We start from the raw sequence: 9,486 nt of genomic DNA, 5'->3' as shown, positions 1-9,486 counted from the left end.
TGCCATCTAGGTGCACAGTGACAGGCTTGAGAGGTGGGTCCATGTGAACCTCATGAAGTTCAACAAGGACAAGTGTAAGGAACTGCACCTGTTTTGGGGCAAACCCAAACACAAATTAAGACTGGGAAATAAGTGGATTGAGAGAAGCCTTGCAGAGGACTTAGGGTTCTGATGGACACAAAACTGAGTGTGACCAGTAAGTGAGCACTCACAGCCCAGAAAAACAGTTGTGTCTTGGGCTGTATCCACAGCAGCATGGGCAGCAGGTCCAGGGAGCGGACTCTGCCCCCCTGCTCGGGGGAGACCCCACCTGGAGCAGTCTCTTCATTCAGCTCTGGTGCCTCTGTCATGAAAAGGACATCTGTTGGAGTGAGTACAGAGGAGAGCCACCAAGCTGACCAGAAGACTGGAATGCCTGTCCTGTGAGAAAAGGCTGACAGGGGTGGGGTTGTTCACCCCAGAGAACAGAAGGCTGCACTTACAGACAGCCTTATAGCAGCTATCCAGTTCCTGAAGGAACTGAAAGCTGCTGTAAGGGGGCTTACAAGAGAGCTGGGGGGACTTCTGACCAGGGCGTGTAGTGGTAGGACAAGTGGGAGTGGTTGGGGTAGATTAGATGTTAGGAAGAAATTCTTTGCTGTGAGGGTGTTGAGGCACTGGAACAGGTTGCCCAGAGAAGCTGTGGATGCCCATCCCTGGCAGTGTTCAAGGCCAGGCTGGATGGGGATGAACTTGATCTAGGGAAAGGGATTCCTGTCCATGGCAGGGGCTTTGGAAAAAAATATCTTTAAGGTTCTTTTCAACCCATTCTATGATTCTATATCTCTCCTGTATATATCTAAAGCTGGGTGAGAGGATTATTATTCCTCAATATTTACAATTTATTTTTTTCTTGTTTTCAATGCAATTTGCTTACAGGAATCAAGAAAATTCATTTTGTTTCACCTTATGGATTTCCATAGCCTCATATGCTGCAGCAGTTTCTTGTAAATCAGAGTTGTACTAAAATATAATGTGGATTTATACACGTTTGTGTATAAATTTGTGACATCACACTTGAACACAAAGTAGAGGAAGGCTACTTTTATTGAAAAAACCTGGGAAAATGCTAATGAATTTGCTAAATACTGTCTCTTTGGACTGTACAATGCACCAATGACTACTTCTAAAAGACACCTTTTCCCTAATTTTCTTTTTTTTTTTTTGTGCAAGGCTTGGTGGTTCAAATATTATACACAAGACTACAAAGAAGCAGAGAAATGTGATAATGGTGTGTGGACAAAAATGCATAGTTCTCAAATAACAGGTGGAAATGGTTGTGAATCCCTGCAACAGTTGGATATTAAACCTCCAGTAGAAGCATATCCATGAGAACTAGCTAATTTCTGAATTTTCTCAAAAATAGCACTATCACTCTCTGGGATAAAGGTTGTGGGTCTATATGCTGGAGATAAAATGGGGAAACAAAAACTGGAACCTTTTGGCTAGAATCTAGACAGGGAGGAATGAAAAGAGCTAGCCAGTACTTCAAAGAAACCATTGCAGAATCCCAGAGATGATGTAATATTATAAAATATTGTGTAGGCAACACTGATGATCCCTTTAGGCTACTCAGAAAGAGATGGGTTGAGGAGTTTGGAGAGGGCTCAAGATTTATTCTTTTCTCATTGATATTCTGCTCCCACTTCTTGTGGGGCATTTACATTGATTGCATTTTAAATGCTAAAAGGCTGAACACTGGAGCCTTTCTGAAAAGATATTGTGCTGCCTGTTTTTATGATGCTCTGTCTTGCCTACAATGCAGTGCAAGCTTAGAAGAAACACCAGGAACTTTGCTGGTTTCACCTTGTCTTGGCTTCTGAGGCATTGCCTTCTGCATTGAGTTCCTCATGCAGGTATAGAAAAGGTTATGAGAAAATACAGCTTGATAATCCCACAATATTTTTGTGAGTTACTTTGTCAGGTTTTTGGGAAAAATGCCCGGGAGGCCCTGCAGCAAAGAAGCACAAGCTACAGAGAAAAGTAATCTTCATTTCTGCAGGGTAAGAATGGTTTTTGGGTTTTTTACAGTCAGTGGAGCAGAGGGACTTGTTTGTTATCTATTTTGTGTTTGTAGAAGCAGAAAAATTAATTCCTTTTTCTTCTCTCTCATTTAAGCCTTGAGGTTAGTCTAAACAGTGGTTCCTAATCAATTAAAATAAGGCAATTTCATTAATTGTATGACTTCACTCTAGCCACTGGAGAGGCTTTGGCAGTCAATTCATCACTTTCTGTACAGCTGTACAAACTCTGCTACAACTCAAGCCCAGTCATACAAATGATGGGCAAGAAAACCTACATGGGAATACTGAAAGCCCCTCTTTTGTAGGGAAGAAGGAATATGAATCATCTTGATAGCTGAGAGAAGTGTACCAGTTACTTAATTAACAGAAAGGAATCTATGAAGTGAAAGCTGTGTGGGTGATGCCAAGCTGTGGCTTGGATGCTCTCCCTGTTTCAGCTTCTCTTACTCAGTGAGGGGATGGAAACACAAGGCTGGGAACCTGGGATATTCTATGCTCATATTAACACTGGTGCTTGTACAGTAGCAAGCCTAAAGCGTGTAGAACAGTCTACTCAGTGAAGGCATGATGGATGCTGAATAATGAAGAATCCTTTCTTTCCAGCTTGAACATCAAGGCTAGAGAACTCAAGGCACATGTGTTTTGGATTGAGGTCCTTGGCTCAGAGCTTACCTGGGATCAGCTACATGGTGCAGTACATAGCATTATTAGACGATAATTATTGCAATATTTTTAGTGAAGGTCTTAATCTTTACATAACTATGGAAAGAAAAAAACAAACAACATGAGCTTAGAATGGAGGGAGAGGGATCTGGATGCAACATCCAAAGCAACAGGTCAAAATCAAGATGTTCAAGGATCACCTTATTTCAGCTGAAGCATTTGAGTGCACCAATCACTCTTGCATTGTTTCTTTTGTCCATTGTCTGGTCTTTTTGATCCATTTGAAAGTCTCAGAAATTATCTTTCTGCAATTAGGTCAAACCCATGTTAATTTCAAGCTTGTGGAGCCATAGATGCTTTAGTGTTTTAGCATTGTTCTTTCAGTAAGGACCACTGGGAATAAGTTGCAACATCTGTGAACTTTGTTGCTACTCTCTGTCAAGGGTGGCAGATAATTCTTCTCAGTACACCAAATATACACAGATGGGGTAGCCTCCAAACCCGCGGACAGCAAGATGAATAACTGGACACAAGACTGACAGTTATTGGATCTTCAAAAGTACAGAAAGTCCAGTTGGTGCCCAAACCTCACACAGATTTGTGGTAATTGAAACACAAATATCTGGGCAAGAAATTGTTATGACAGAGGTTAATGGTATATCAATGAACCAGAATTCATTGCTTCAGTGACTGCTGCAAATCTGAAAGATCTGTTTGTTATTTAAAGCTCATATTCTAATACAATTAATTGTAAAATTTTGGCTGTTTCATACTGACTGCACTGGTTATTTGAATCTCTGAATATTATTTTCACTGTAATGAAGTCCCTAAAAAAGGGTACATTGGAAGGTTCTGCATTTTCATCTAGTATTTCTGTAATTCCTGCCCAGCACATCTCCCAACATGACTTGTCTGTAATGTTTTGTCCTTACTAAACAACCTGTGTTTCCATAAAAGAAAATAAATTTGAAAAGTGAGCAGAACCATAAAATTGTTTGGGTTGGAAATGATCTTAAAGATCTTCTAGCTCCAAATCCCCTGCCATGGACAGGGAAACCTTTTGCTAGACCAAGTTGCTCAGCCCAGTCCAACCTGGCCTTGGACACCTGCAATAATGTTGCATCCAAAACTTCTCTGGGAAAGCTGTGCCGGTGTCTCACCACCCTCACAGCAAAGCTTTTCTTTTTAATATCTAATCTAAATCTACTCTCAGTTAGAGGCCATTTCCCTTAGTCCTCTCACTACATGCTCTTGTAAACAATCTCCATGTTCCTTGTAGGCTCCCTTCATGCACTTGGAAGGCTGCAATTAGGTCATCCCAAATCCTTCTCTTCCCCTAGCTGAACAATGCCAGTTCTCTCAGTCTTCCCTAATACAAGAGGTGCTCCATCCCCCTGATCAATTTGGTGGCCCTTTCTGGACTCTCTCCAACAGCTCCAGTCCTTCGTGTGCTGAGACCCCAGAGCTGATGCAGCCCTGCAGGTGGGCTCTCAGCAGAGCAGAGCAGAGGGACAGAATCCCCTCCCTGGCCCTGCTGCCCACGCTGCTCTGGATGCAGCCCAGGACACGTGTGGCTGTCTGGACTGGATCATGTCCAGCCTCTCATCCCTCAGCACCCCCAAGCCCTTCTGGGCAGGGCTGCTCTGATCTGTTCATCCCCAGCCTGAATTGACACTGGGGGTGTCACCTGACTGAGGTGCAGCACCTTGCACTTGGTCTTGTTAAATCTCATGAGATTACCTTGGCTCCACTTCTCAAGGTTGTCCAGGTCCCTCTGGATCACATTTCTAGTGCCCTAAGATGTTTTTTTCGGCAAGTCAAAAAGAAATGGCTCGTCTCTGATTCTCAGGCCTAATAGTCTTAAGAGCCAAAATTTTCTTTAGAAGGTATGCACTGGCTTGTGTTAGCTGATTGTGCATCTTTGTGAGACAAAGACAGTAGGCTAAAAGTATCTAAAGGTTGAAATACTTAGAAACATCTCCACTGAGATTAAAAATAAAAGTAAATTAAAAAGTAATTTCAATACAACTGAAATTACAGCACAGAATTGAAAAACTGAGTTAGAAGTTTTCAACATGAATATAATTGTGATAAGTTCTCATTCTGTATGATTTCTATCTGAACATATTGTTATTGTAAATCTATATATTCATCTGTAATGAAGCTGTAATTAAGTAAACAAATGAAATATATCACTTTATCCACATTAGATTAAGTCATCTGAAATTTGTCTACCCTTTGTGCAGTGCTTTGTTTATGACAATCTTGCTGATATGGTATTGCAGGGAACTGCTTACCAACACAGAGATCAGAAGGAGCACTCATTAATTTAATGAAGCACAAATGACACTTACCTTTTCATGTGCTCAGTTTCCCTGGAGTTGGGGATGGGGCTGTGCTGGCATCTGTGCAGCTTAGTAGCTCATCATCTGTTGCAAGGAGACAAGGGACAGAACATGAGCAATTTAGCCTAACTGTCCTGCTGATTAAAATTTTTCATTCAGAAATTAAGTTAGCTGATCACCTAAGGCATGCTTCTTGCTCTTCTGTATGCACACAGACACAGGCATGTGTATGCATGCATCTTGTCTACATTAGAAACAACCCGAAGATATCCAAATCTACTTTGAGGACTTCTAGCCTACTAAGACACCAATGCCTAGACAATGCATAATCTATTGCGCAAGGTGCTCCAGCGTCTCTGAAATTGATCCGGGTTATTCTGTGCTGCTAGGTGCCCTAGCTGTAAAGTGGAGCTAAATTTATTGGCCAAAGACTGTGTCTTGTCTACAGGTATTTTTCTGATATTTCTTGGTTGCTATGCTGAAGTGGCTGCTCCTACAAAACATAGCTAAAAAATTCCTATTTAAAGAAATGAAGGTGGCTGAAAATTAATTTTAGATGTGATTCTTAAAGATCTATTTATTATCTAGAATAGGCAGTCTTCAGTAAATGAGGGATCTAACTACTTATTTAACTTCTTGCAAAATTGAAATTAAAGGAAATTTGAAGCTTAAAAAGAACCAGTCCATGCTCTCTTCATACCTAATGGAACAATTTACAAAAACGTACTAGCTTACTGCTGGTGGTTAACCACAAAGACAAGATTAATTATTGCATTGCCCTGCATTTTTCAAGTATGTAATTATAATGGACAAGGCATGACATTCAAGCAGGACAGCAGGATTAATAGCACACCTCATATGACATGGACTAGAAGTAAATATGTATCTTTGGGAACAGACAGGACAGAGCTCAGCAATAATCTTATCAAAGGTATCCTGTCAAGAAAAGGCTCTCATCAGTTAAGACAAACAAAAAAGTGCTTGTTACTAAGGTACGATGGAAAACAACACAGACCTTGTTTTCTTTTGATCATGGGGGCAAAAAACCTGTTGAGCTTTAATGAACAGTGTTTGAGGAAGAATACTGTGGGTGTAATGGTATTGTGTCCAGTCAAGCTTTTTGTACTTTTATAAAGAAGAACTCTTGGACATTGTAGGAAATCTCATCTGTTGATCATCTATTAAGAAAGAAAACAGACATTGTAAATTCATGAGATAGATGATTGGGAAGGATAGATAATCTATGTCATGCTTGAAACACAAAAATTCAGCTATTCAATCTATCTCTATTGTGGTTGGAAGAGTAATAATACTTAACTGATAAGAACAATGCTTCTCTAATTAACCCTTCTTAATTTCATTAGTTTATCTGAAATGAAATTAAAGGGGTCTTCTAATTCAAACAAAAGGATTTGGGTTATTGACATTTTTCTGCCTTGATTCTTTCCTTTTTATGTGTTTCCATCTTCCCTTGCTTGTAACTTATTGCCTATGAATTGTGCACATTTTTATCTTCATAAGCTGACAAAATCCTTCCTAATCAGTGAAGGAATAAATTTTTAAAGAGATAATACAAAAACATATTATTTTGTTTGCTTCTTTTACATCTCACTCTTACATGGCCATCTCACCCTTTTAAAAAGTAAGCATTATTTTAATGTTCATGCAATTATTCATTGCCTGCTCTTTTACACAGCTTGGATTTAGATGTCTTTGCCAGCTGACCTGTAGCAGTGTAGCCCAGATAAGATTTCAAATGAGGGCTCTGATTTTTAATTTCTGGCTTAATTTCTGACTGAGATACACAGTTCCTGATCAGTTGTGGGTGATTGACCAAACCTTCTGTGGAGTCTTTCCTATTCATGAGGATGATTATTTTTTCTGTCTTACTCAAGTATTGTGAAAATATCAACAAATATTTAATGTACACTTATTGACGTAGCACCATACGGAACTTAAAACATACCCAAATTCTTCTCCAGTAAAATATGAATGAATGCTCTAAGAATATTTAGGGTGGGTTTTTTTTTGTGTGTAATTACCTGGAAAAAAATTGTAGACATAATGCTGTCTAGTTTCCTTTTTTTGGTTTTATTATATTTACCTTTGGTTTTCAATGTGATTTTATTACTCAAGTGCTGAACAGAGTGATTTGCTTCCACTGAAGTTTTTGCAAGGACTTAGCATCCATGCCATTTTTTCCTGGAATTAGTTTTTTGGTTTTGCAAACAATTTTTGCTAATGTTTTAATTGTACTTTTAGCCTTTTATTTTATTTCAGTAGGTAACTTATCAAGTGGAATGACTTTGTGTACTTGAAGTATGAATCAAATTCTTGAAGCCCTATTGAAGTCAATATTTCCATTTTTCATTTAGTTAATTATTTCACTAAATGACTGTCACAATGAGAATGCAGTTCTAAATTTGCAGATTCAGCTGTGTGTTATGTAAGAACTATAGTGATTTACAACCTAATGTCATAACAGTCTGTGAAACTAAAGGACTAGGCTTGCTCCTACAAAAATCTTTGTCTTTCCTACACTTGAATATTTCTTGCAGCTGCAACAGTGGTGATATTCCTAAGTTATTGTTAGAATTTTTCTTTCCATATGAAATAAAAAGAAGTGCTTTGTATATCATACTTATTCATTTTAAAATGGGATTTGGACTTACAGGTATAGATCTCATAATTACATAAAAGTATTTTGGAATCAGATGCGATACATTGTAGGAAGCATTTATTGTTTGCTATAGGTTATTAAAACCAGAAGTTGTCTCAGTAAAGCTGATTTCAAAGCATTATTTAGATTCCTCCAGGAGAAGAAATCACAAATGACATGATATACTGAAGACCAGTCACTAAATTAATTTCTCTCTGTCCAAGAAGTGTCACTATTTAATTTACCTAAAGGGTTTTAAGTCCATTGACACTGATACACATGAACTGTGCTTTAACAAAGATTAATAAAGATATCCACTCCCAGGAATATAGATATTCTAGAAAAGAAAGAAAAAGAAAAGGCAAGAAATGTAGGCAAGAGGAGAAGTAAAAGTGTGAGATTAAGCTGTGAGAATGCACAGACAATAATATAGGTGAGTCAGGGCATTCAACTACCATTTGGGCAATGATTTATAGCCAGGTATCATTTCAATCAACAGGCAGTGGGAGCAGCAGGGTCTCTAATACCCTTGAAAATGAGGGATACCTTGTATCTCCAGCTCATCACCCTGATTTTGGTGGACATTTATATGTCTATTTATGTATTATTAATTTATAAAATTTTCACATAAAATTTGTAGTGGACAGGAATGTACTCTTCTGAAATATCCAACAAAAGTTAGATCCTGAAATGTTACCACTGAAAGCCAGTTATTTAGTAACATACAAATATATTCTTAATTTTGCAAAAATAATTCAAAATTAATACATTTACCATAGGTTTACTTTTTAGTTCTCACTGTGTTTCCAGACTGAAATGCCTTTTCCCAAGCACTAGGTACAATGGGAGTTTTCTATTTAAAGCACAATGGCTGGCACAAGAGACTCCCACTCTCTGCCTAGTATCTCCATATGGTCTTATTTTTCATCCTTTAAAACAGTATTACTACTAGAATGGATGGAAGTGTTTGGACCTGGGTCTAGGTCAGAAAGCAGTGCCTCCTACTTATGCTCAGGACAAGGCTGTTACCATCTCCCACTCTCCAGTAAGAAGAGAGGTATTCTTATTTTGCTATTCTTGACGATGAACAACTTTGACAATGCTTCCAAAGGCGCTCACAGGACTTCCATTTCAGATCCTTTTCTTCACTGCAAGTAACTTCCAAGAACTGCACTGTATCAGTGATCTGGAGGCCTGGCTCTGATTCTGGCTGCCCAGAGGTGTGGGGTTGTACCTCGCCCCAGATCTGGTAAGGCTGAGATGGTACGTGTGCCTGAAGACTGCAGCAGTGCAGCTTGCTTAGGTGCAACAAGCCTCTGTGGAGCACCATGGCAAGCCCTCACAGAGTTTATAAACAGCTTTAAGTGCTTCTGAAAATGCTAACTAGCTCGAGTGATGAGTGTTTGTTGTGATGGAATTAAACGCCAATGTAGCATGGCTGCCTTCACACAGCTGAGGAGCTGCGAGTGTGCATCTCCGTTGTGCTAATTTGCAGCACACATATGCAGTGACTGGTTCAGCCTGCAGAGAAGGATCATTGTGTTTAGATCACATTGCTCATGTTGTTTAGTCTTTTGCTGGCAGAGCCTAATAATTGCTAATTACTGTTCTGCTAGTATTTGTAACACTGAACTGCTAAAGTACATGACATTTATCTGGGTTCTAGCTTTTACTCTCCAGCCAACAGCCACACCAGAAGGCTGGAACAGGCAAAATTTAGAAGTGCTTTTCTATGCATCACTGATAATCTGACGGA

The sequence above is a fragment of the Passer montanus genome, unplaced genomic scaffold (genome assembly GCF_014805655.1).
Source record: "Passer montanus isolate IOZ18808 unplaced genomic scaffold, ASM1480565v1 scaffold7, whole genome shotgun sequence".
Taxonomy (NCBI): domain Eukaryota; kingdom Metazoa; phylum Chordata; class Aves; order Passeriformes; family Passeridae; genus Passer; species Passer montanus.
This window is presented reverse-complemented; position numbering follows the sequence as displayed.